The sequence below is a fragment of the Zosterops lateralis genome, assembly GCF_965231275.1.
Source record: "Zosterops lateralis genome assembly, chromosome: 3".
Classification (NCBI taxonomy): domain Eukaryota; kingdom Metazoa; phylum Chordata; class Aves; order Passeriformes; family Zosteropidae; genus Zosterops; species Zosterops lateralis.
Genome location: NC_139764.1, coordinates 25,600,797 through 25,627,352, shown reverse-complemented (window position 1 = coordinate 25,627,352; position 26,556 = coordinate 25,600,797). Strand labels below are relative to the sequence as shown.

Genomic DNA, 26,556 nt, shown 5'->3' with positions numbered 1-26,556 from the left:
ACAGCCCAGCCATATCCTGCCTCTAGTTCAGCTCTCAACAGAGATATACCCATGACATAATTTTATTATATATCAGCATCTGATTACCTCATTCCCACTGAGGAGGACTTGACTCCAGAAATGAGCCCATGACTTTAATGGACTTCTCAAGGACTGCAGCTACTTCCTAGGAAAGAGATGGTTACAGGGTCCCTTTCTCAGCCCTTCATTGCTTCCCTCCTACAGTGTGTGGCTGCTCATGAAGGGGCTGCCTCTGCCCACTTGACAAATGAGGTCAATCCACTTGCAGGCTGCGGGGCTTTCTGTTCCCATGCCTTAGAAGGGATGGAGCAATAGGGTCTGCAGAGGTGAAGGTGATTGCCTTGCTGTCACAGAGACTCAGTGAGCCTAGGAACAAGAGGTTTAAAGCCTCTCTATAGACCAAAGCATGCTCTGCAACATCAAGAATCTAGGTCACACACTGTAGCAGATCACATTCCTCAAGCACAGCAGGCTCACAACAGTTACCCTTACACCAGCTCCACTCCCAGAGCCCAAACCCACCACATTCCCACTTAGGCTGCTGGATGCAGATGATGCAGCAGCTATTTATCATTCTCACCATAGAAGAATTCCCTTCTATGGGATGAATTCAGCACCAGCATTACCCAGACTGTGCACAAGTACCTTGCACTGTGAAGCAGAGATCTTGGTCTCACAAGGTTTAGGGACATTAACCACTGTCACATCAGAACACTGACAAAGAAGACTGCCCCTACTATTTCCCATGTTATCTGTGTGATCTCTAAGGGAGTAGAAATCGTGTGAGGACATCCTTAAGCGTGAGCACTAGAAGACAAGAGATGTCCCCTAGGACAAAAGATGAAATATTCACTCTGACATATTAAAATAAACCAACCACTCCTTCTTTGGAGCCAGATTGTGAATATGTAGGGTGTGTGTAGTCAGATGAATGTCACTGCCAGATAAGAACATCTCTCACAATCATGCAGTGTTGAGAGCCCAGCGAGTGCCAGTTACTGATCACTGTCACGTCAGTACAGTGCAAAATAACAACTGCTCTCTCTGCTGTTGCCACATCACGATTTTGCAGAACCTCAACAGTCTTCCATGAGCACTCTCTGAGACTGTCCACAAAGAACAGTGAACAGTCTTTTCTTTCTCTTTGCCCATGGCCGTAGCTTTATCCCTGGTGACTGCAGGCATAAACATGTGCAGGGAAGGAGTGGAACTAAAGCCACCCAATAAGACAAGTCTGGCTTACAAAATGCTTGGGAAGATATACAAAGAGAAAGCCAATGGCTGAAACCTTTATAAAGTGTTTAGTATAACTAAACAGAGCAAAGAGTGATACTATGGGCATTTCTTTCCTGGAATAAGGTGGGCACAGTGGGAACCTTCTGAGCTCTTCAGTTTTCCCAGCATTTTCCCTCTATACTCTGTACAACTCAACCTCAGGCAGACTCAGATGAACACAGAAATGACTCTCTTAACAAAGAGTTAAAACTGTCAAAGTAAATGGAATTATGTCTGACACAGAGTCCTATTTCCCATCCTGCTTTGCATGCTCATTTATAGGTAGGGGACAATACCTTTCCTTTCATACAAGTGTAAATAAATGTCCAGTGCCAGCCACAGCCACTGTGACTGAGCAACAGGGGAGGACATTCAGTCCTTTCAAACCATGGAAGCAGACAGAGGAATAGGGCTAGTTTGACAGCATATGGAAGGCTGTCAGCTGCCCTCTCAAACTGGGAAAAACATAGCCTTTCCAGTGTAGATCCAAGAGAAGTATTTATTTTAAAAGATAACAAAGGATTGACAGTTGTATTGTCAATAATAAGATGGTAACAAGCAAGGCCGTGCAAGAAGAACATCTCACCAATTACTCACGTAGCATCAGTGAGTGTCTCATCCCAATCCAGCACTGCCCCGGTATTTCAGCAATAACTTCAACAGAGATCAGCACTGTGTAAACATTTCCTACTTGAGCTGGGGTACCACAACCAGACCTGGGGGTGGAATAGAAAGAGTAGACTTTGGTTGGTCTACTGTGGTAGTGGAAGTCTTAGAGCAACAGCCTGCAGCCAGCTTTTGGCCAGCCAATTTGGGTATGCAGAGCAGTGTTTACATGCTGCCAAGGACCCCCAGCAGAGATTGCCTTCCCCTGTAGGAACCTGGGCTTCATCAAGTGCTCTCTGCCCCAGTGTTTCTTTAGGAAAGGAATCTAATTCTGCTAAGAATCTGCTTTTTCTTCTTCCACAGCTGAAGACAAAGAACACTAGCACAACAAGCAGCAGGAGAAGAAAGGCAGAAAAACAGGAGAGATGTGTCTTGGTCCAGGCAGAGGCTGGAGAAATGCCTTAATGAGAAGTCTGGTACTGGTACTTCTGGTACAGAACATTGGTACTGGGAATATAATGGAATATAATGGAATATGATGGAATATAATTCTTATTGCAGACGCCCCATATGACACTGAGACACACATTTCCTCTGTGACACACTGGAAGCAATTTCAGCTGCCTGTGCTCCAATTCCCTTTCTGGAAATGGGATTTTCTGGTGTTCATTGTTCTGCTCATGGCTCATAAGGACCAGTCCCACTGGTATTCAGCTCCTTGCCCAGGTTCTTTCAACATGATAACCGGCTAATCTAGCCCTCAGGAGAGGGATGTCCCACCACACTGTGGCAGCTAGTAGGCTGTGTTAAACCATGAAAAAAGAGCCTGTATCATGCTCAGTGTTCCTGGGGCTGGCCTGAGGAAAGAGACGAGTACAGCAGGAAGGAGATGGGTGGGCTGGTGCCTGCAGCTCCTCTGGTGGCAACTGACAGAGATCCTGTTGTGATTGCTACCCTGGCAGTCAGAGGAGTTATTTGATGGGCTGGGACTCTCTCACCCCCCTTATCACTTCTGATGGTGAATATGAGCAGCCTGACAACCCTATGCTTTTCTCTTCTGTTAGCCTCAAAATGCTGGGTCACTCCCTGTGTTCCAGATAAAAGCACTCTAGAAAATTTGTTCCATATACCTAGAAAATTGTTCACTATGAAGCTTCTGTTTCTCAGAGACTCCTCAAATAATACTTCTCTCATTGAGAGCCCCAAGCAATGGGATCCCCCAAGACACCCTAATTTTCTGCTGCAGCTCTGGTTAAACACCCAGTCAGCTGCCAAACAGCCCATCACAAATCAGGAAGATTTAGCTGGTCCTGGGCAACCCCCTTGCCAGCACTCAGGCACCTCTTTCCTCATTGCTGCAAAGCAAAGACAAATACAGTTGAAAAAACATGGGTATGCAGTGGGGAGAGAGTGAAGGCTTCTGCTGGGTATGGGGTGAAGCAGGAGCATGAAGGATGGACTCAGGGAGAAATCATCAGAGCAGATACCCTGCTAGTGCAAATCAAGGTGGCCTCATTGACTTTGCCTTGCCCTGGCTGGGTTACGCCTCCTGTGCCATGTTTCCTGAAATAGGGATCTGCATGTCTGGCTCAGTGAGAGCAGGCTGTCCTAGCAGTGTTTAGAAGCTATGTAAGTGGAAAGCATTTTTACACAAGCTAATTTGACGTACAATATTTCAGGAACTTACAATTTATTTTTATGGTTTGTTAAAAAAAATAAATAAATAAAAGCCCTGCAGAAAAAGAAAATAAAGGGAAAAAAAAGAACACTGAGCAAATAATAACATGTGTGGGTGGGTTGGTATGTAATACCCCAACCACAGGGCTACAGCAACATTTGGTCCCATTGACCTTTTTGCTTAAATTAAGGTAATTACTCACTGCTGGCAATAGGCTGCTGTGTTACGTCTGTGGATTGGCACATAGAGAGGGACATGACAAATAATTTGACACATGCTGCTGAATTCAGACTTGATCCAAAGTCTAAGGACATATTGTTCTTATGAGTAAAATTATTAAACCTTGATTAAACGCCAATATTTATAAAGATGGAAATGTGGAAAGGTAGAAAGAGATAGATAGATAGATAGATAGATAGATAGATAGATAGATAAACTCTATGTACCTTAAAATAGATCTAGTCAAGTAATTTCTACTATAATCTCTGTTTGAGGGTAACAGACTTTAAAATCAGCACGTTTTATTTCCCAAGGGCTTTTTTGTCTTAAAGTTTTCTACTAGGAAAGTTCAAATCTGTATATTTGAAGCCAGATATTTCAGTGTGACTGCCTATATGTTCTGCTGTTGACCTGGCCCAAAATGATCTTAAGCCCATTTGCATACTATGATGCAATGTCTCCTAAGTGTTTGCATTTCATTCCCTAAATATAACAATTTGCTGGTTCACATGAGGAAATGGGGCTACCATTCAACATGGGTTTTGTGCCCCCATACAAATATTCTTTGTAATACTGAAGGAACACAAAAGAAAGCAATTTCTGCTAAAATGAATGAAATTATTCAGAACATCACCACCTTGAAAAGTCAAATAGCCAATTCCCCTCAGTAATGTCAATAGAAGCAATTTACAGATGCAAATGCTTTAGACTTTTTCATTCAAACACCCCTTTGTTTTTCAGATGTTCAGTAAATGTTTGCCATAAAACAAATGCTGAAACACTTATTTCATTAAATACAAATTCTCATTTTTATTCTACTTTCCTTCTGCATAACATCAAACACACACAGAGAAAAAGGTAATCTTTTTCTAGCTCAAGTTATTAAGTTATAAGGCAGATTTGCTATTATATAAAATAAACTATGTCTCTGACATAGACAACTCATAACTTACATGCTTACACTGTGTTGACAACCTTTAAATGAATCTTAGAAACTTTCGCTGCTTGAGGTTGAATATTGCATCTGTGCACTGTTACTGCTTGCAATGGCTCATTGAATGCTGTTAAAACAAATTTTCTTTTTACAACAAATGAAACAACTGGGATGAGGCAGAGAAGACCTCAGGTCATAAGGTTTGCAGACTGAAAGAATGATATTAAACTTTGGAGTTTAGTACTGTTGAGAGCAAGCCCAGGGAGTTCACTTGCCAAGCACCAAGGTTCACCCCTGAAGCCAAGCTGCCTGTGAATGCTTCTGGTGCTGAGCCATCTGATCCCAAGGCTCTGCTCATGTTTGCAGTTTCCCACAGTAATTTGCACACCCACAATTTGACATCTCTTGGGAAAATAAGGCCAGTATTTTTGTAAAGATTTGAGAGTTCATGACTCTTCTCCTTAAGGGTTAAGACTACCTTCAAATTCAAAACAGGTATTTGGAAATATTCACAAACTCTGGTGCTGTTTAGACTGGAGGATGGAGGTTTAACTAAACCCCTAATTTTGATGCCAGTGAGGAATAGGCCTGGTGTCACTTGTTGCTCTCCATGGAACAAACGATAACACCAGGGAGAAGTAGAAACTGGAAAGACAAATCTGAAGGTGAGAAAATGCAGAAAACTGGTGCTCCAAGCAGACAAGCAGAACACTGGATGTAGATGAGGCAGGAAGGCATTTATACCAGATGAGGCACTTATGTCTTGTTCATGATGTTTTTGTAACAGTCTTATCATCCAGATCCTCACCTGAGGGATATTTTGGGCTAAACCCTCAGCTGGTGTGAATCAGTGAATTTCCAATAATTTGGCAACAGAAGGGTCACAGAAACCAAAAAATTAGTTCTTCCCTACAGATTGATTATCGGACTTTAGCTATCCCTCAGCCACATTTCCCCTAACCTACATCTAGATGTCCACTGCCTTTTTAGTCAGTCGAAGGCTACAAGACAAAATACATGGTCTAAACTGGTAAATCCATTGCCGTAGTCCCAGCTGATTGTCTGCTCCTTGAAAACTCATCCCAGAAATACCCCTGGGAATCTCCTTTCCACGATGGCTCTGAAGATCTCACCTAAAAGTCCAGAAGGCAATGAGCCCCTGTTGCCACAAAAGTGCCTCCAGCTTTCCGCTCTCAATGCCACCAGACTGAGCACAGCAAGCAGAAGAATCCAAGAAAACAAAACCAAACAGCTTCCAACAGTTATTTTAAGCCAGGAGAGGGGATGGAGGGAGGGAGCGGGGGGAATGAACCACTCGGCAAACGCTGGTAAAGCATTTAGTTTTGGCTGATGGCCTCTTGTGGCTGTGGTTTCCACAACGTCTCTGTGTTCTATCTGTGTCAGGATGGAACCAGCCTCCTGAAATAGACTGAACAAGCTAGACTGGAGCTATTTTAATACCTAGAGCTTGTTCTCTTTAGATTTTTTTGAGTGAGGGGATGGAGTGGAAGAGGAGAGACAACAAGTAAGGGTGATGTTATTTTAACACATGCAAAGGAGCTGTCAGAGTGTAGCAGTTTAGCTGTCTCAGCACACACCCCCATCTGCCTCATCATTACTACGTGCAAGGATGCACAGCCTGACACAACACCTGCATAGACCAGAATTAGCTGGGTCTGTGTGTGCACACGCACACGTCTCGCTGAAAAAGCGTCATGGTTTCCTTCGTGCTGCACTGAGAGGGAAAAATGAGTTCATGTCTCCAGGCGTGTGACGTGCGAGCTGTTCATGGCGGACCTTTCTTACCCAAAATACACCCAGATCACTCCCCCATCATGCTGCTGTAACAGCTTGATCATCATGGTCCCGCTCTGGAGAGCAGCTCCTTCCCAGCGTCAAGTGTTGGAAAGCTGGGAAGGGTGGTAGGATAGTGTGCAAAGCAAAGTCTCAAGAACACCACGTGGCTTTTTACACTTGCAGCCAGTTTTGAAACTATCTTTTGCTGTGTGCTAAGAGGATAGGTGTTCAGAAACTTCATCAACAGACGCAATACAATCCAGTCTTTTCTCCAGGCCTGCCTGGATCCTTGTTTCATAATAGCTCAGACCGCAATTTCCTCTTCACTGATTTTGCAGCAACAAATTGTATGTCTTGAAAATGTCCGCTCAGGTTGCCACTACTGCCCTTTCAATGATCAGTGCAGACAAAGGTTTTAATATCTGGGTCTAGAATATTTTCCTATGTTTCTTTAAATCAGTTCGACATTAAATTTGTATTGGATTGCATTGTATTAGTCTTGCTCATGACACACAGTTCTGAGTGCTCAGCCCCTCCATGGCAATCATAAACTGTGTTATCCTGATTTATACTGGAGCACTCTGACCTGATATAATGCTACAGAACAGCATATCAGCTGTACCCCTGACACATGACAACTCTACTTTCTTTAAGAGATGAGAGGAAAGCCACACAGCACCTTATATCATCTCTAGGTTGTTCAGAGAACAACTTGCTCCAAGGAGGACATTTCTCAGAAGCTGATGAAGACCCTTTGGCAGCATCTTTCTATTGCTAAAGTCCTAGCAAAAATCTTTTGTTCCCCAGTATCTGGATTGCTCATTGTCTTTGCACACCCTCTGTGTTGAAGTAAGGTCTGAATCCCTTGTGACACTTCCACATTAGAGCAAAACAGCCTAAAAACACGTGAGGCATTCTGTTGCTTCTTTCAAGGTTAACTCTAATTTTTTTTGCCCTTGCAACCAGACCTCCTCAACACAGCCAGCCAATGAGGTCATCTTCTCTATCAGAGGGAAGGAGCTAAAAACATGACACAGGAGATGTCAGCTCCATTGGCTGCTCATCTCAGTACCTGCGGCCAAAACAGAAAGCTTACTCAGGCTGCCAAATAAAAATACCTCTTGTGGGCACATTCCTTGCAGAGTGCACAAGAAAGCAAGATGAGAAGACAGCAAAGGAGGACAGCAAGGAGTGTCAGAGGGAAACAAGAATGGAGAGATGGGGGGGAGGGAGAGAGAGAGAAAAGTGTGGCAGGGAGGGGGGAAAAATCAAAGGTGAAGACCTATAAAGATAGATAAGAATCCAAGTCAGATGGGGCACACTGATTTCATTAGCAGTAAATGTCATGGCAGATAACACAACTGTATGATACAGTGCTTTCTTAGGCATGCACAGTGAAATCCTAGCTCCATTGAAGACTATGGCCAAAATCCCATTGACTTCAGTAATGCCAGGACAAATGGAGCTGCCCCATGCCTTCCAGCAGCCAGCTCTGGCCACAGTCAAAATCCCGGCAATCTGATCCCAGTTCTCCAGTTTCACCCATCACACTGCCAGAACCAGACTCAAAGGGGCAGGCAGAGGATAGAAATGCACAAAGGCCAATTTGTGTTTTTCCTATTTTCCATGAGTGGCACCAAGCAAAGCAGGCAGCTAAGGGCAGAATTCAGCCCCTGTGGCCTGTTGCCCTTCAGAATGGTCTTCAGTCACAGCAGAATTTCCTTCTCAATGTCACTGCCTAGGAAAAAGGAGCAACTCCTAACTACTACACAGGACAGCTACAAGGTTCCAGTTTGCTCAGACCTTCATGCAAAATCACTAAAAGTATTTTCACTACCTTTGGAAAGCAAGGTGTACAGTGATGTTAGACTGTGTAGAGTTGCAAACATATTGCAGCCAGCAGAATGAGCTCTTACAACAGGGTGGACTGGAAGATCTTGCTCTGTCTTCTTTGTCACCATGATTTGACAATGCAGTGATCAAACCTGTGCAATGTGGCAATGCATAAGACTTTAAATGTTTTATGCATTTTTTTCAGGCTCCTTGCAGTGTAGCTCCCCCACCACAGGACAGGCTGTCCCCAGGACAGCTGAGATCTTGGCCTTTCTTCCCTGGACTCCCACAATACACCCCACCAAGTTAGAGGTCAGAGTCATTAACTTCAAAATGTCCTAGTGCAAGGGCTGGGATAACAGAAGGACCAGTTATCATTTGAGAAAAACATCATGGCTGACAGTTTGACTTCTTCAGCATTTGAGAAATCTCAACTGCAAGACGACTCTTCCTCTAGCTGGCTGGAGCAGATGTGGGTTCCTGTATCTCCATGTGAGCTTCTACAAGAAATCACTACAGGTCCTTCTACTCCAAGTGTGAGGAAATTTCTACAAAGGACCTGTTTCATCCTTCAAAAATACATATGAAAAGTTAAAGGAGAAAGAACACCCCCCAACTTCAACATAGCAAGACGTTCCACCTTTCCTTTGACAACCATGCATATCCTCATGCTGCTCAGGTGTTCAGAAACAGGATGAAGGGATAGTAAGGATCCCTCCAAACAACTACCTCGTAGCTTCTCAGCATGGTAGGGAAATAGGAATTTTGTTTCCCCGAAACAAACTGCACAAACAAATGGGTGAGAGAAGTTTACCTTTCTGCTCTTTCTGCATCTGGAATGCTGGGGAAAACATGCTTCCCAGCTCTTCTCAACAGCTACCCACCTCAGCATCCCAATTCTACCCTTGGCAACAGTGAACATCAGCCAGACTTTTTTGTCCTGTGGCACTGACAAGATATGCAATAGCTTAGGAAAATTTTGGTGCCTCTGCAAACCAGCTGCCCCAAGTGTTTGTCTGTTTTGTCTATGTCTATTGTGAGTCATATCTTCTGTTAGGGGAAGGGAAGGGAAGGGAAGGGAAGGGAAGGGAAGGGAAGGGAAGGGAAGGGAAGGGAAGGGAAGGGAAGGGAAGGGAAGGGAAGGGAAGGGAAGGGAAGGGAAGGGAAGGGAAGGGAAGGGAAGGGAAGGGAAGGGAAGGGAAGGGAAGGGAAGGGGGCATATAGCAATGCAAGATGAAGCACTGTTTTATTTCCCTGTGGCTCAGGCACTTTTGTTTCAGTGGATGCACATGTGCTCAGCCCCATTAATCTGTTGACTCAAATGCCGTCATGGACATAAGCAGCATAAACTTTGCCTAAGCACGAGCAGCTGTCACCTTGTGAGACGCATGTGCTCAGAACCAGGTGCGTGTCACTTTAGTAACGTTGGAGGATATGACTTTGACTTGGCCATAAAAGGAAGGAGGGGGACGGACCCAGGGAAGATATGGACACTGCAGCAGGTACTGGAAATTGTTCTTGGCTCCTAGCAGCATTGTTTGATCTGTTCAGTGGGTCATGTGCCAGCCAGCCGACTTGCTACGTGTGTTTAGACAGCTCCTGCATGTCTGAATTCTCCTGGCCAGCTGGCTGCTTTAACTCCTTCAGCTGCCCTTAGTGCCAGGAGTCAGGCAGTACTGGAAGCAGCAGAATAAAGCCCAGCAGGGTTGAAAAGTAGCACAGGATTTGAGTTAAGTGAAGATGGGGTTTGGAGTGACAAAGTAAATGAGGAATTTGCTGGCACCCTTGAATTAATGATTACTGTTGATAAAAGACCGTCATCCTCCTGAGATGTGTTTCCCAACATGTTTAATGGAAAATTAACCAGGAGAGCCTCTGCTCTCTCAAGCTTTGAAATCCTGCCATGGAAACCTGCAGCAGAGGGTGAAGAGACAAAAGCAGCAGCAGCATACGGCACAACCTGGTATCAGGAATAACTGTCAGAGACAGGTGCATACACTTGCCATGCCATGCATCTTCAGTTGCATGCCCCCTCACAAAAACAAATATTAAGCCTAGAAAGCCTGGAAAAGTGACACTGTTCACTGAAGCTCATGAAAAACCTGTGATCCTGGGTCCTTCCCCTCCTTACCCCACTATCACCTAACAGCTGTTAGAGTACAGTCTCTACATTAGTGCTGTAGGTCCCCTTTAAAACTGGCTTAAATGGGAACCCAGGCAAAGCATTGCCTGAGGAAAGTTTTCTAAGCTTCCTATCTCCCTGTGAGTCCTTTTTTAAAAGTATTCACTAACAGATTTGAGGTTTTAATGTGACTTGCTGCCTCTGTTACATACTGAAGCCCTTATACCAGCAACCCATCTCTCTGTTTGGCTCTCCTGCTGTGCTGATCCAAATTCTCTGAGATCCAGAGATCCAGAGTCATTCCCTGGGGTTTATTCCAGCCTGTCAGCAGCACTGCTGAAAGCTGAGTGGACCCTCCTATTTCCCACCCCTTCACCCAGGATGACAGGCTGGTTGTGAGGTGTTCTGTGACATCTCACACTTCAGGCATTGTATTGGTGTTTGTCATGTTGCAGCATGAGGAGACCCAGCTGGCATCCTGAGAATTTCAAACAGCATCCATGAAGACTTCTTTGTTCTGCTCTTGGATTCTCCTGTACTGGTGATCTGTCGTCCTTTCGTGCAGTGCAATAAAAGCAAGGGCAGAATTCCAATCATGTCAAATGAGCTGAGAAATGAGAAAATCCCACAGAATGGGAACGAAGAAGGGATAGGGACATCCTTCCACGCAGCAAACAGGCCTGGGGCCACTGTGATCACACAGTATCTGGAGACCATCCATAACCTGAGGAAACTATTACAAACTACTTTGATGGTAAAATGGCAACACATTCCCACTGGTGTTTTCACAAGATAAATAGTTTTTGCATTGTGGACAAGAAGGCTGATTCCATCCATGGTACCACTGAAGTCAAGAGAGTGACACTGATGCAGAAATTTTGCCACAGTTGAGAGCAGAATAAGCTGAAATTTTCCAACACAGTGAGACGGGCAGCCTGTTGCATTTCACCAGCTCAACCATGAATCCCAGGGAGGCAGACTATCCTCCTTGCTCCTATTCCATGGACCAACCAAGGAGGTTGTTCAGACAGAATGGGGACCCAGGCTAATGATGGAGGAGGTTATGGGCTTGTTCCTGTGATGGCTACCCTTTTTTCAAGAGGGGATGTATTAGTATGTGCAACTGGCCTGGAAAGTGAAGTGGGGAAGTGGAAATTACATGTAGCTCCCCACTTCCGTTTGTGTTTGCCTGCTTGGGGCAGAATATGCTGCTAGTGCTACCCTTGACACAAGTCTCAAACAGGGATGTCAACACATATCCTTGCCTTGTTTCTCTGCATTTGTCTCTGCCCCAGAAAGCTCAACACTTGCCAGGGGCCTTGCAGAATCTGTGTCTTGTTGCTCTTAGTTGACTTTATACCATTTTACTGCAGCTGCAAATGCCAGGTAGCAGCTCAGCCCCCAGTTAACAGGATCAGTGAGCACTGTTGGTTCCACTGGGGTGGAAGATTAGTATCCATCCCTTTGGCTGGGGGCTCTTGTGCATAAGAGTGAGGAACAGGCATCACTGCCACCTTCGTGTTCTCAGAGACAAGTGGCAACAGATCCTTCAGGGATCTGTCACCTCCAGGCCAGCTCCCTGTCTCTTTAGGTCTGCTATCAAAAGCAATGCTATGTCCTCCCCAAACCACTTGTCCCCAAAAGCAGATCCTAGCTGCTAGGATGCAGCCATGAGCAGAAGTCCAGTCAATTTTGAGAAGTAGCCTTTTCCATTGTATCTTTCTGAAATTATATATGTTTGCATGGAATTTTCTGCCAGCAGAGATTAGTTCTGGACTTCTCTAGGACTGAAAGCATCACAGGACAATGAGGGGAGCAGGCCCAGCTGGCACAGGTTTATGAAAGGCAAGTCCTGCTTGACCATCCTGACCTTCTGTGACAAGGTGATCCTCTTACAGGATTAGGGAAAGGCAGTGGATGTATCTACCTGGACTTAACTAAAGACTTTTATACCACAGCATTCTCCAGGAGAAACTGGCTGCTCATGGCCTGGATTGGTGCACTTTTCACTGGGCAAAAAACTGTCTGGATGGCCGAGCCCAGAGAGTGGTGGTGAATGGAGTCACACCAGCTGGTGGGTGGCCACAAGTGCTGTTCCCCAGGGCTCAGTGTTGAGGACAGCTCTGTTTAATCTTTATCAATTATCTGGATGAGGACATCAGGGGCACACTCAGTCAGTTTGCAGACACACCAGTTTGGGTTGGAGTATCAATCTTCTGGAGTGTAGGAAAGCCCTGCAGAAGGATCTGGACAGGCTGGATCGATGGGCCAAGGCCAGTTCTACAAGAGTCAACAACATGAAGTTCTGGGTCCTGCCCTTGGGTCACAACAACCCCTTGCAGCATGACAGACTGGGGCAAAGTGGCTGGAAAGCTGCCCAGCAGAAAAGGACCTGGGAGTGCTGGTTTACAGCAGCTGAACATGAGCCAGGGTCTGCCCAGGGGGCCAAGAAGGCCAATGGCATCCTGGCCTGTATCAGCACTGGTGTGGCCAGCAGGATCAGGGCAGTGATTGTCCCCCTGTACTGGGCACTGGTGAGGCCTCACTTTGAATCCAGTGCTCAGTTCTGGGCCCCTCACTACAGGAAAGACATTGAGGGGCTGGAGCATGTCCAGAGAAGGGCAATGGAGTTGAGGAAGGGGCTGGAGCACAAGTCTTATGAGGAGCAGCTCAGGGAACTGGAGAAGAGGGGGAGGTTCGGGGGGACTTTATTGCTGTCTACACCTACCTGAAAGGAGGTTGTAGCCACACAGATGTTGGTCTCTTCTCCCAGGTAACAACTGACTGGATGAAATGAAACAGCCTCCAGTTGTGCCTGGAGAGCTACAGATTCAATATTTAGACTGGAAATTTCTTCACCAAAAGGGTTGTCAAACATTGCCTAGGAAAGAGGTTAAGCCACCGTTCCTGAGAATTCTGGGTATCCAAGAACAGAGCAGAACAGTGGAAAGAACATTTTGCATCCAGTCCTCTGTTGTGGCAAACAACCATGACACATGAATGTACTCAAAAGCACCTTTGTAAATCAGGCTGTCAGGTGAAGTCTATTAAAGTACCTTCCTGAAGAGGGAACTTCATAGCATAGCAGCAGAGCAAATCAGACAGCTATCTTCAGTAACCACGAGGGATTTGTGACATCAGGACATCAGCACTGTTCTCAGTAAGTATCTGAGTAAATATCTGAAGCATCACATTGGGACTGATTTTACCATTGATAAATTGTTCTTACAAAATTTTAGCTTTAAAAGCAAGAGGAACTCCTATCCTCATTAAATAATCATGATCTAGACCCATGTGCGACTTTAGAAGAGAAAAGAATTGTTCCCTTGTTCAAGTTTTCTACTGTCCACACATGCCAATTAAAAAAAAATAAGTAGTGTTTTTTTGTTGAGGAAGGCAAAGGGGTAGACAATTCAACATCAAGATCTGAGAATTTAAAGTCTGCCATATCGAAGTCACTTTATGCTTGACAAAGTTACCCTTCTTAATTGGGAGCAGCCTGAAAGGAATTACAAAGCAAAACAAAATATTTGAAATGCTTTTTCCTATTGTTACGCTGCTCTGTTTAACTGCTCTGGCGAACCTGCTGTTGGTTATAAATTTCTTCCCTGTGCCAAGTCAACCCAGCAATAATGAAATGTCCATGCTCCTGAGTTACTCTGGGCCTTTGGCCTCCTGGCAGCTATTATTCTTTCCTACCTATGCCTGTGACTGTGTGGTGCTTTGAAACGGGTGCATGTTCACAGAGGGCTGCAGCCTGCCAGAAAGACACATGCAGACTTCTCACCCATATGCCACCAACCCATGGCTGAGTATCCCAGGTGTCCTCATGCCTGGAAGCCAGGGCATATCTTCCCTGCTGCCTCTGTCTCGTCCTTTCCCACACCTCATCCCTCCCCACTCCAGCTTGCCTGACCTCCTGGGTTTTCACACCAAGATCTATGTGAATGCTCAGGTGCACACTTGGGTCCAAGCCAGCAAGGCCATTGCCACGTTCTTATGTGCTGTGTACGATCCAATAGGTCTTTTTGTTCTTTTATGTGAACATAAGTTCACCAGAAACTCAAATACATCTAACTTGTTGAACGATGACAGATCTCCCAAGACAAAATGCCTTCTGCCCTGAATACTTGCACAGCCTGGCCCTGGATTGTATGTTTGTATGTTTGTGATTGTATGTTTGTCGAGATCACACGTGGCCCTGTGACTTCATCATCAAGAATATTCCCAAGCATTAGGGCAAACTATTGTGTTTGGGCATAACAAAACACCCACAGCACTCCACAAACACCAGCACTGCTGGGAACTCCAGCAGCCAAGCAGACCAACATACTCCCTGCCCCACATGGCCCAGCATACCTACAACACCATCCAGAACGTGTGAGCAGATCCACGTGTGTGCACTCGTGCCCTGTGGACTCTGTCTGGAAGACCCATGATCTGCCTGCCTTGGAGGAGGCGGTGTTAAGAGAGCCACACCTGTGGAGCAAGTATCTGTCACTGTGAGGCATCCTTCTGCCCTAGGGGCTGCCAGAAGGTGTCACAACAGATTGGAAAAGTACACCATCTTCCTCACTTATCCCTTACAATGAGCTTGAGTCAGTGTCCAAGATGATGTGGGTGCCCCATGTCACCAAGCAGCAGCTGGGCTCCCTAATGTGTATGGCAACAACCAGAACAGTGACGTGTGGACCCCCTGAGAAATACATCCAGACCTCCTTCATCCCTACAGTAAAGATCACCTTCTGCTTGCAGATAGTGTCCAGTCAACCACAGGGATCTCTGTGTCCTGTGTCTGCATTCTGCATGAAGGACACTCAGCACGGCTTCACCTTGAGATCCTGAACATACAAGCTAGTGCCAAATACTTCTTTATGAAAACCAAACCCAAGGGTAGGATTTGGGGTGTAAACAGCTTTTGAAAATTCTTGCTACATACCAGTGTGGGTTTTGTTTGGTAGATAAATTCATACACAAGGAGAATGATCCCTTCTGTAGCCTTCAGACGGTAGCAAACTGTCCAATGTCCTGTTGGAAAGTTCTCAAAAGTGATGTAATTATGGGTGGAATAAAAGGCTCCAGAGATGAGTCCTGAACTCCTCTCATTCCTGACTAGGTACTTTTGATCTTTCAGAACAAAACTAATTCTAATTTTCCTTTAGACATGACTAGCAGTCATTCCCACAAAATTCTGGAATAGATGTTTGTTTCATGTCAGTGGAGAGGGAAGCAAAGTCTGGCCTTTGCCTTGATCTATGTCACACCTATGTGGCTGCATTTCACCAATGCTACTAACTGGCAGGTCTGTCAGTGTTGCACTTGCACCCTGGATTCTGGTTCTCAGCTGTATCCCCTTCACCTCCAGCCCAAGCAGCACACACAGCTGCTGGGATGTCCTTTTTAATAACAGAGCATGCCCAAAGCTCATCAGCTCATCACTCAATCAGAGATTGAGTGATGACGTAACATTGAATATCTGCAGAAAGGGAGTGTGTGACAGGCCTGTAGGTGCCTAAGGACTGCAACACACCCTTGGACAGGCTCGCCTCAGGGCATGGTGCAGTGCAACTGCTATCTCCAGTGTATGCTGTTAGGTCCACCTACTCTGCCTGGGTTTTGTGTGGTTGAGTGACTTTGAGTTTCTTTCATAGCTCAGGATGTTTCCTGTGTGTTCCCTCTGCTGGTATGTTGTTAGAAGGGTCAGGCATTATTTTGTGTGGTTTTGTAATTGACGTGCCTGCACCTGAAGGTCACAGCAACAATTTGCACCAGGAAAATTGGAACACTCAGAGGAAAGCCTTGCTCATTTTCTGCACCACAAGGGAAGTCTCTGGACCCCGCACATGACTCAGACATGGTTCACAGCAACTGCAGGATTCTGGCATCAGCCTGGTGATTTTGCAGGGCTGCCTATTGTACTCTAATCACCTGCTCTCATGGGCAGCTGCGCCAGTGTGACAGGTTTTCCTGCCTCTTCAAAACACAACACTGGCCAATGCATATGGGCAGAACTTGCTGTTTACACTTTTCTGCATGGCAGACATGTCCTGTTTTTCTTTGGGAAACTGCTGCCTGGGAGGAAGTAGTGACTTCCTTGTACATCCTGTGTGCTACCTTTACATTCCATCTTCATTCTAAATCTCAAGACTGAGATTTTCCAATTGACCAAAAGGCTTTGAAATTCACACCCCCGGCACCTTCATGCAAGAACCACAAGCTAAAATGCTCCTCAGTGCTTCTAACTACTTGGTTGCTTCAAAGCATGCTTCAGAGTGGGGGGATTACGTCTGACAGCAGTGACCAGAAAAGCCAGTGTTGGCAGTAGGCACAACCCAAAGAATTGTTCCTTTCACCTAACTTTGAGTAAAGCAGATCCCAAATATATGAAATCCTAACACGTCTGTGCAGCCAGCCAAGACCCAGAGGGTCCAGCAAACCTCAGTGCCAGGGGCTCACTGGGCCTGGTCTCTTCCTTGTCAATCACTGAACTTGGGAGTGAGGCCCAAAGGAAGGCAGGTAGGTTCCATGGCAAATTTAGCCTCTCTGCTCACCAGAGTCAGCAGTTCAACATGCTGCAGTGGCAGAACCACAGCCAAAGCATGGAGCCTCTTAGCCCGCTGTCAAATACATGGTGGTAAATGAAATTACTCCAGTCTAAAAGCCAGCCTCATTTGCTTGAACATTTTATGCTGATGCCAGAAAGCATGGTGCAGGAGATGGAAAGTTCCTACACAGCCCTCAGGAAAACCCAGTCTTTGTAGACTACAACCTGAGCTTTTCTGGGCCTGTATACAAGTGCATAGAATGGCCACCTGAGTAAAGAAGTTGTAGAGCATGGTCCTTTTATAACACCAAGGACACATAAATGCATACAAAGTTTATGGGTGTCATCTAATGCTCTGGTGTTTTCCTGCATCAGGTGGACTGTGGAGAGGGGATCAGCAGTCCTCTGGGGACTGCACAGACAGGGAGGCTGTTTCACTCACTTGGGATCTGCAAGGACACAAAATGAATGTGATATTATCAATAGAGGCTCTGATTAATGTTTTGTCTGCCAGACAGAATCTCTCTGGAACTGAAAAGAGAGACCTGGAAACTCCAAATGGCAAGGGTAATACAGGGTGACAGCTGGAGAGAGAAAAAATCCAGTTGACTGTAGACCTGATTTCTACAAGAACTGCACACATCCACTACCTGTCTCCAGCCAAGGAATGTGAGATTGTATGGGCTGCTGGGCTCACCCAGCCTGGTCCTCAGTTCTCACAGGCACTGCATTTCAGGAATATATTGAATTCCATCTTAAAATGGTATTTGCCTGGAGTAGAAGTCTGTTCCAGAGCCCAGTTACTGAACACAACCCCTCCAGGGTTATGGCATGTTTAACAGAGGTCAAGAACCTTATTGGAAAAGTGATTGCAGAAGTGGAGCTTTGGCTAGAGGTTGGATAATATCAGAAATATTGAGTCTCCTTCAAATTTCCCTCCAAACTTGATGTTCTGCCCTCACGTGCATCAACTTCCTGCCTTTTAAGATGGAAAAGGCAGCATGCATGCTTCAGTAGCTACCCAGTGTTTGTTTATTTTTTTATGACCCATTTGCCTTAAAATTATCTCGGTCTATTCCCAGTCTCCACACATCAGCCTTAAAGTTACCATGTAAATCACAGCTCTCCTCATTCTATACACACAGACAGGGAGCAATAAAGAAGCTATAAAAAGAAATTTGGCACTTTTTCAGCTTATCATCTAAGTGTAATTGGTTGCTCTTTACACAAGAAAGAAGTTGACCTCTTGCCTATATTATTTGCATGGAAGAGGTGAAGCTAGATGGGGTTTTAAGGTGGAAAATTCCTGCAAAAGCAAGAAGTGAATGGCACAGCAAGGTCTATTGGCCCAGCTGTCAGGTCTAGGTTTCACCCTGGCTCACCCCCGCATGGAAAGGAAAAACATGTCTCCTCTCTATGGTGGCTGGGTGGACGAAAGAGTTCAGAGCAGCAGGGACCCTGATTTACAGCCCAGCTGTCCTCACTCAGAGGACATGATCAAAGCACCCTGCGATCCCCCACTGAAGAGATGGGAAGAAACGGCCGACTGGCCATCTGCTTGGCATGTTCAGCTCTAGCATGAGGCCAAGGCAGTGCTTTGTTTTCATGGACCAGAGCTTCTCACAGTGGCTGATGAGAGGAAGTGGCTGAAAACTAATTCTCAATTAAGTTGTGGAACCAGTAGGTGGGAAGTTCCTCGCAGGCCAAAAGCCCATAATCTCGTCTAGAGATGACTTTTGTTAAGAAAGAAAAGGGTTTGTGATGTCCTGTCCACAAATTTCCTGGTGTACCCCGGAGGAGGTCATGACCCCTGAAAACTTCTGCCCCTCTCCAACTGAGGATTGATGCAGCCATTTGGAGACCCAGCTACCAGAACATGAGCAGATCCCCAACCAGAGGTATAAAACAGCAGCATGGGATGCTGCTCTCTATGTTGAGCACAGGACCAGGCCAAGGCCCTCCGTGGTTATGGGATAAATGTGTACAAGGCCACAAGTCACAAGCCCAGGCTGAGCTCCAAGCACAGATGACTTGTCTCCTTGGGCCTTCAGTGCAGCATGGAGTGTGAGGCATCTCCAGAGACATGGCTTGACAGGGACAGTCAGCTTATCCTCCCGGAGAAAAGGCATAAGGCATAGGGCATGCCTGGTGCTGTGCTATTTCCAGAACATGGGGCCAAAGAGATTCCTTGGGATTTGAGGGCAGGGCTTGCACATGTATATACTGCCAACCTGAATTACATGGCATGATGCCACAGACCCCTCACATACACTGATGATGGCTGGGTCACCAGACCTGGCTCACCTCTCGATGCCTGCTTGGAAAAGGAAGGCTACTCATAGTTACCAGGTAAGAAAACTGGCTGAAGAGACCCTTGTGAGAGCAATCCCACTCCCTCCCTGCAACCCCAACAGCACCTACTTCACCACAACATGGTGTTGTGTGTGTTGGATTGTTTGACATTTGGGACTGTCTTGAGAAGGAAAGCGAAGAAGGGCCTTTGTGGAAATGTCACACAGCTTGCCACCAAAGGGATGACTCCGGGGCAGCCTCAGGAGGTGCTGCTCTATGGCTGGCATGGCTACCAAGCATGTGGGCTGTGTAAGGATACTGGATTCTTCCACCTGGGGAAGGCTGCAAAGGAAGCTGATTAATGCCTGGAGGGCTGATTGTCCTTCCCTTATGAACGTGCAGAAGGGGTGGTTAGTGGAGAAAGGGACTGTGATTTGGGAACATATTTATATGGGCTATGGGAAATAAGGAATCCTTGAGTCTCTAAAATGACCAACCTAGGCAGAAGGGACATGCAGAGGACAGTTACTGGGACATATGTGGTATGGAGATGGACTTTATGGACAGGGGTAGCTTCCTGCAAACCCAGCTGTGATTCCTCAGACTCACAAGTTGGAAAATACAGCAAAACATGAAATTCCTCCTGCAGCATGTTTATTCCTTCAGTTCCTCCAGCCGCCTCCTCACCCTTCAGGTTTACATCACACTGCCTATCACGGGAACTAACTCTTGGCCTGTGAACTAATTCTTGGCCTGTACAGGAGCTTGTTTTAGGCTTGCTCTTGCCATTGGAGTCACACCCCGAGGTCCAAGCCACCTGCACGGCCGCCCTTCCCTAGCACTACTGCCAGCCTGAAGGAAGTGGTTGAAATGCAATGTCCACACCTGGTCCTGACCCCTGGTGTTGTTGCCATTTCCTGTTTTATTCAGTATGGCTTCCTGGATAAACAGATGGATTTTCCTCTCCTGACCCTTCATAAATATTATTTCAAGGGTGCCTTTGAAATTGTACAAACAATCACTTGTTTTCCACTTTCACACAATATTTTTACTGTCCTTCATTATGCAGATGAGTTTTTTAGTCCCTGCCTGAGTTAACATTCTTCTCCAGAGGCTCTCACTTCTGTTTACCTCATAAGCAACATATGCCTTTCAGCCACAGCCCTGAATTTCTTGCATCCCAAATAATTTCACTGTATTTCAGTCACAGCAACAACTGAGGGATTCTTACAGCATTGGAGGCCTATGCCTTTCTCACAGAGATATCAAGAATCCTACCAAAAAGGCCCAACCTGACAAGGTTTCCTTCCTTGAAGAACTAAAATGCTAAATTTGGATGTCTTGCATTACTGTAGAATATGAGCAAGTGAGGGAAAACCTGCCTTTACGTGCCTTGAAGCTCGTCCATTTTCCTAATCATGTGATGTGGTGCAAACAAAAGGTATACTTTCTCCCCATGACACTTTATTTATTTGTATTATCTACCACAGATATAACACAAATATGGAAGACTGTAAACGTGAAGGGCTGGGGTGAGGCAGCAGAAGCAGTCACCCCATCTCTATTTCAGAATTTAGTGCAACCATAAAAACCATTACTGATAAAATACTAGAAGGAAAATGGCAATGAATGCATCATCAGCATCGTAAAGGCACGGAGAAGTCAACCACAACCAACCACAAAGGGGAGTCTCAGAGGCCTCCAAATTTTGCCGACTTACCACTACTGCTCTTTTTTTGGTACATATTAGCTGCCACCCCATCTTGAGTAACATCTCTGAAGCAAGCCCTGGAGAAGTGTGGTAGCCACAGGCTGTTTTTCCTCTGTTCACATCTTCTGCTTGAAGACCTTTGCTCCCTCAGCAAATCCTAACAAACTTATATGGCACTTGAATGAACAGCTTAACTGTAAACACAGAGCAGGACCAAAGGTGAGATAAACAAGAGTCCAGCAGCTCTCAATGATCCGGGAACAAGGGGCAGAGTTGACGTTCAAGAATTGGACTGAGAGTGATGTTTGCTTGCCCCTGAGATCACAGGATGTTGTTTTGAGGACCCTTTCTATGGGGTTCCTATAGGAAATTCACTGCCTGCTAAAAGCAAAGTGGAAGAGAAGAGCAAAATGAACTCCATACCTCAGACCATTGACTGACCTTCTTACATGCTCACCCACTGCCTGGTCATCCATCACACTGACCTCATTAGCAGCAGTGGGGTCCTCCTGCAGTTTGCTAGTACAGCTCCCTGGGACCAGAGCTTCCCTTCACCAGGCTTGCACAACACACAGAGCCAGGGAGAATCAGTGGAAATACAGATAGATAACAATTGTTATTCTAGGAGCAGACTTGCCTTGCTTTTGGCAACATTTGACATGGCCGGCTTCAGAACACTTGTCCTGGACCAGGAACATGATAAAGCTCAGCAGGATTGCACCGAGAGGGCGCCTCACTCCTTGAAGAGAAGACCGGTATTAGTTGCTGCTTCCTAACAGCCACCACCATCTGTGAGACCTCAGCTCATCTGCCTTCCCCCAACACCTCCAGGAATGCATGTGGCTTCATGGTGCAGTGAAGAGGGTGCTAAGGGCAGAGCTGTAAGGCCAGAGTGACTTGACCAGGTGACATGTGCTTGGAGTGCTGCACTACACCTGTCTGAAGACATGCCAGCAGCATGCTGGTGAAGCTGCTTCTGCATTGTGTTATTCACCTCCATACCCACCCAGCATGGCTACACTTGAAACCAGTGTCTGCAGATGGAGCAGGCTGGAAAGCTGTTTTTAAACACAGTGTTTTATCCTAAAAGATTTTTATATTAGATGCATTGTTTTTAATAACCAGATATGAATATCAGTGGAAATTTCCCTGGCAAAATATGTCAATATAGGCATCTTCTTTGTTCTGGGTTGAGAAATACATATTCATAAATTTTAAAAATTCAAAATTTTATTGCAGTTTTCATTGTAATGCTTTTTAACTTAACGAGAGCCCCATCATGCCATCACCATATGAAAGACTTGAAATATTGCCATTTTATTTCCTTTCCTAAATCATGATGGACAGCTGCTATTTAGTACTAATTAAAACACCTTATCTTTTTTTCACAGATCAAAGTGTCTCCTGTTTGTTTTGTAATGAAGCAGTGTGACAGTTTTTGTGTTTGACTTTTTGTCAGACTGTTTCATTACAAACAAAAGTCACTTTGATCTGTAGAGAAAGATAAGATTTTTTTAATTAGTACTATATAACAGCTGCCCTTAATTGTTCTTAAAAATAGAGGAATGGAAGGCTTCAAATCTCTTGTCATATAATGCACTAAAACTTTGTCCTAAAACACACAGCAATCAGTGTAAAACACAAAAAGGACATGAATTAGGACTTTTAACTGATGCTTTGAAATTCCAGGATGTAAATGAAATACAAAATGTAAACCCCAAAATCCCCAGACTGGAAACACTATGAGAATCCATTCTGTAAGAAAATAATAATGACAGAACAATTTATTTGATTTGCAAATATATTTCAGAATTACTCTTCACATGAAAAAGTTATAGGGTTTCAGGGTCTTGCCCTGAAAATCAGCAGGCAAGGGCTGAGAAGAAAATAATTGGTCAATTTTTTGGCATGTTAGGACAACCCACAGCCTTGGTGTTCCCCTGGCTCCTCTTCACTTCTAGACATTGAAATAGCCACATCTGTTAGATTCGTATCTGCTGATCTGTTTGAACATTGCCTTGAGCAGCAGAGTCCCATTCCTGACTGGCACCTGATCATACTGGGATGAAGAGTAATAAAGCAAGGAGACAGCACCTTTGGCAAAGAGACAGCACCTCTTTCCTGTTGCACTCACATTTTGAATCAGCCTTTGCAAAGATGGCTTCTCTCAAATTTATTGCCCCTAACTCCCAGTCAGGCACCAGCCTCAAACATCAGAACCTTTGGTTCTCTGCACTAGCTCTGTACCAAATTTTGGGCCAAAGCCAGACTTCTAGCCCTTCTCACTAGACCAATTCACAGTCTGGGTGCTGGCTGCCTAAGGGAACTGTTTCATGCTTTCTGGTGGTGACTGCTCACAGCAGCAGTGATTCACCCTAGCACTTTCTGTCTCAAGGGAATGCCGATGTCTGCAGTAGATGGGCACCTTCCCTGCAGCTGACTCCTACCTGTAGAGCTTGCCACTGCAGTGAGCCAGAGGAATGACTCCCACTGGGAGCTTTGGGAGCTTTCCCATCTCCCAAGGCCAGAGGCACGTCTCATTTCAGCCAACTCACCAGAACAACACCACACAGGCCAAATACAACCCTCACTGCTGCGAGCACTGAAGAAGATCATCTGTCCCGCTGATGCAGAGGTCCCCAGCACAACTAAAGGACCTGATCCAGAGGAAAGGCTGTATGGTAACAGGAGGGATGGCAAGGGAAAGCAGCAGCATCCTTGCCAGCAGCACATCACCAGCAGCCAGCACCACATGCTTCATGGGAGGTAGTAAAACCCTCGTAGTGGGCAGTTATGCAATAGGCTTCCTCGTCTAGCTCGCAGCAATTATTGTCATGCAAGATGAAGATTTATATCCCATGTAGGTTTTTTAGCCCAGCTGGTGTAGGGGTGGATGATATTTTTATTGCTTCTGTATGGAAAATGTGAGAGTAATGTCTTCCCAAGCTCTTGGCCCCAGTCGTGCTTTCACACAGCGAATTCCACAGGTTACATACTGAGTAATGCAGTGTGTTCCTTTATTAGTATTTCAGGTACAGTATTTTAAGTCATGATCTTTTGCTTTCTCATTCTGGTATTTTAATAAAGAGTAAATGCCAGGATCTTATGTGCCTTCTCCCTGCCAATATTCTTTTCATTCCCATGTCACATCTCTCTCACTAAAATAATAGTCCTAAATTTTTCTTTGTGAAATCCTTTTAGCTCTTCTAATAATTTGTATCAACTATCTTTAGACATCTTCTATTTCTGATATATCCTTCAGAAAAGTGACAAAATCTGAGTACATTGTTTCAAATGTAGACATAATTTCGATTCATAGGAAGGTATCATAATACAGCATTTTCAGTGCTATTGTGATCACTACTGCCTGAGGAGCCTGAAAAGGACCTTGATGTTTTCCCGAGTAAGAAATAAATAATTTAGGGCCTGTCATGTTACGTAAGTAGCTCAAATTGATTTTTCATGTTGCATTACCTTGTACCTACCCTTGCTGAAATTAAACTGCTGGCTGCCTGTTCTGGAGATCCTCATGCTCTCCTTTTTTTGAGTGCTCTCAGCAACACCAATACCCAGGGCCCAGGCAGGTGCAGCAGATGCCACAGAGCCCTCTGGCAGTCTTGTGTGGTGGGCAACATATCCACCATCCTCCATCCACTGCTGCGGGGACAGCTGCTGAGTGTTGCTGCTACACCACAGACAGGACTGCAGGGAAGGTGATGTGAGCTCACAAAGAATGGCTACTGTCTGAGGGGCTAAATCCTTACCTCTGCATGCCCACAGGGCTCCTCAGGCACTTCTCATCCAACTTTCTTCTTAACATCTGTTCAGTACTAGCCATAACTTTTCTTTTCATCCTCTCTTCCACAAGCCTTGGTGATTGCTGAACAAGGTAACACCTTGTCCTGGGATGAACACCTATCTCTTGGAAGGATAGCCAATCCCAAGTTGAGAGGGCAAAGCTCAGTGATCCTACTCCATTGGTATGTATTTCTCCGTGGGTCAAACTAGAATTTGGCACATGGCCCTAGCTTGTGGGAATATCCACCTCTTTATGATTGCTGCTGGTTTTTAATTGTGATCAGTGGCTCAGCACAGGCTGGAGGAGTTGTATCAGTAAAACTGAGATCAATGGAAAGTGATTTGGCTGAATCTGGATCAGGAAAGCTTCATACATTTTTTACAGCGACAAGGAAGAACAGAGTTTGGAAGACAATTGGCAAAGACATAGCTCTTCAAGATTTATCTCTTGGTACAGACTCTTGGTGCCTTGAAAGGGGCTTCATTAGAGCTGTTTATGTAGAATTGTCTAAGCCCTCAGTAGTTATAAATCAGCATTGCTCCAATTAATTCAATGAAACTGCCAATTGACACCAGATAAGCACATAGTTTGTAATACAATCTTGAATTCAACCAGATCACCTTCTTTTCATAAATACCTACCTGATAGTTTTCCCTCCAGGAGCCCTGCAGACCTTTCCTCCTGGAATCCAGCAGACTCTATGTCTTTGCTGTCTCTCTGGGTACAAAGTAACGTCTGAGTGCTAGCTCCATTAAAAAAAAAAAAAAAAAAAAAAAAAAAAAAAAAAAAAAAAAAAAAAAGCCACACATGGGGTTTTTTACAACAGAGACCTATTAGCAAGTCAAAGCAACAGCTTGGAATGGTGGAGGCACAAATGTAAGGAATCTGTGGTATTTGTAAGAAATGCAGATAACAGATGATTTGACTTATTTCCAAATACTACGGCAAATGTTCCTCTTAATGCACAGGGCTGTGCTCAGCCTATTGCAATGCCTGCAGTAGCCCTGTATTTATGGACAGCCAGAGGCAAATACACAGACCTTCTTGTAAGAACTTCTTGACCCACACAGCAAAGGGATAATGTTCCTCCTTTCAGCAGAAGATTTTTGGGCATTTGCAAACAGAAAATTCAGCATCAAGGAAACCCTCTGTGAGGCAACTGATTGGAGTTGCTGTATTAAGAGAGTGATTCAGTAGGTTACTGCAGGACAGTGGAAAAGGCAGAAATTAAACTCTACTAACCCACTTTCAGGCTACAGTCAATCCCTTATCCAGCCTTGAATTAGAATCCAAAATCCTGATTGCACTGGCTGCAGTCTTCCCTTTTCATGGGCAGAGTAATACCTACATCTCTCACACCCCTAGTCCACACTCTAAACCTTACACTCTTGGTAAAAAGTCACCCAGGAAGACTCATTTACTTGCTTTACAATTTTGTAAAAGCAAAGTTCTCCTGGTCATGTGGCAGAGTGCTTTTTTCTGCTCTTTAATTTCCTTTGGAAGTCTCCAGTGAAGACTCTTGAGGAGAAGAAGAAGTCTGAGTTTTCAGTGAGAGACTTCTCAAAACTACTTTGTTTCTGTTTGGGCAAAAGTTGGATAAATCATTGCAGTTCAATCTGAATCTCTGTTGTGGTTTTGGTGGTGATATTTCAATTCATCTCATTATTTCAAAACACTGATTCTCATTCCAGGTGATTTCTCCTTTGCCTGCCTTCCTCTTTCCTA

The 26,556-nt window shown here is 45.1% G+C and overlaps 1 long non-coding RNA gene across 4 annotated transcripts in view; it reads right to left on the bottom strand.

Annotated features, from left to right (window-relative positions):
• The window catches only part of LOC310907622, a 51,099-nt gene extending 29,926 nt beyond the window's left edge, over positions 1 to 21,173 (bottom strand). For all 4 annotated transcript variants that reach the window (XR_014589676.1, XR_014589677.1, XR_014589678.1 and 1 more), the window contains exon 1: positions 21,042 to 21,173. This is a non-coding gene — a long non-coding RNA (uncharacterized lncRNA). The remainder of the gene's footprint in view (positions 1 to 21,041) is intronic.
• Positions 21,174 to 26,556: the final 5,383 nt, after the last annotated feature.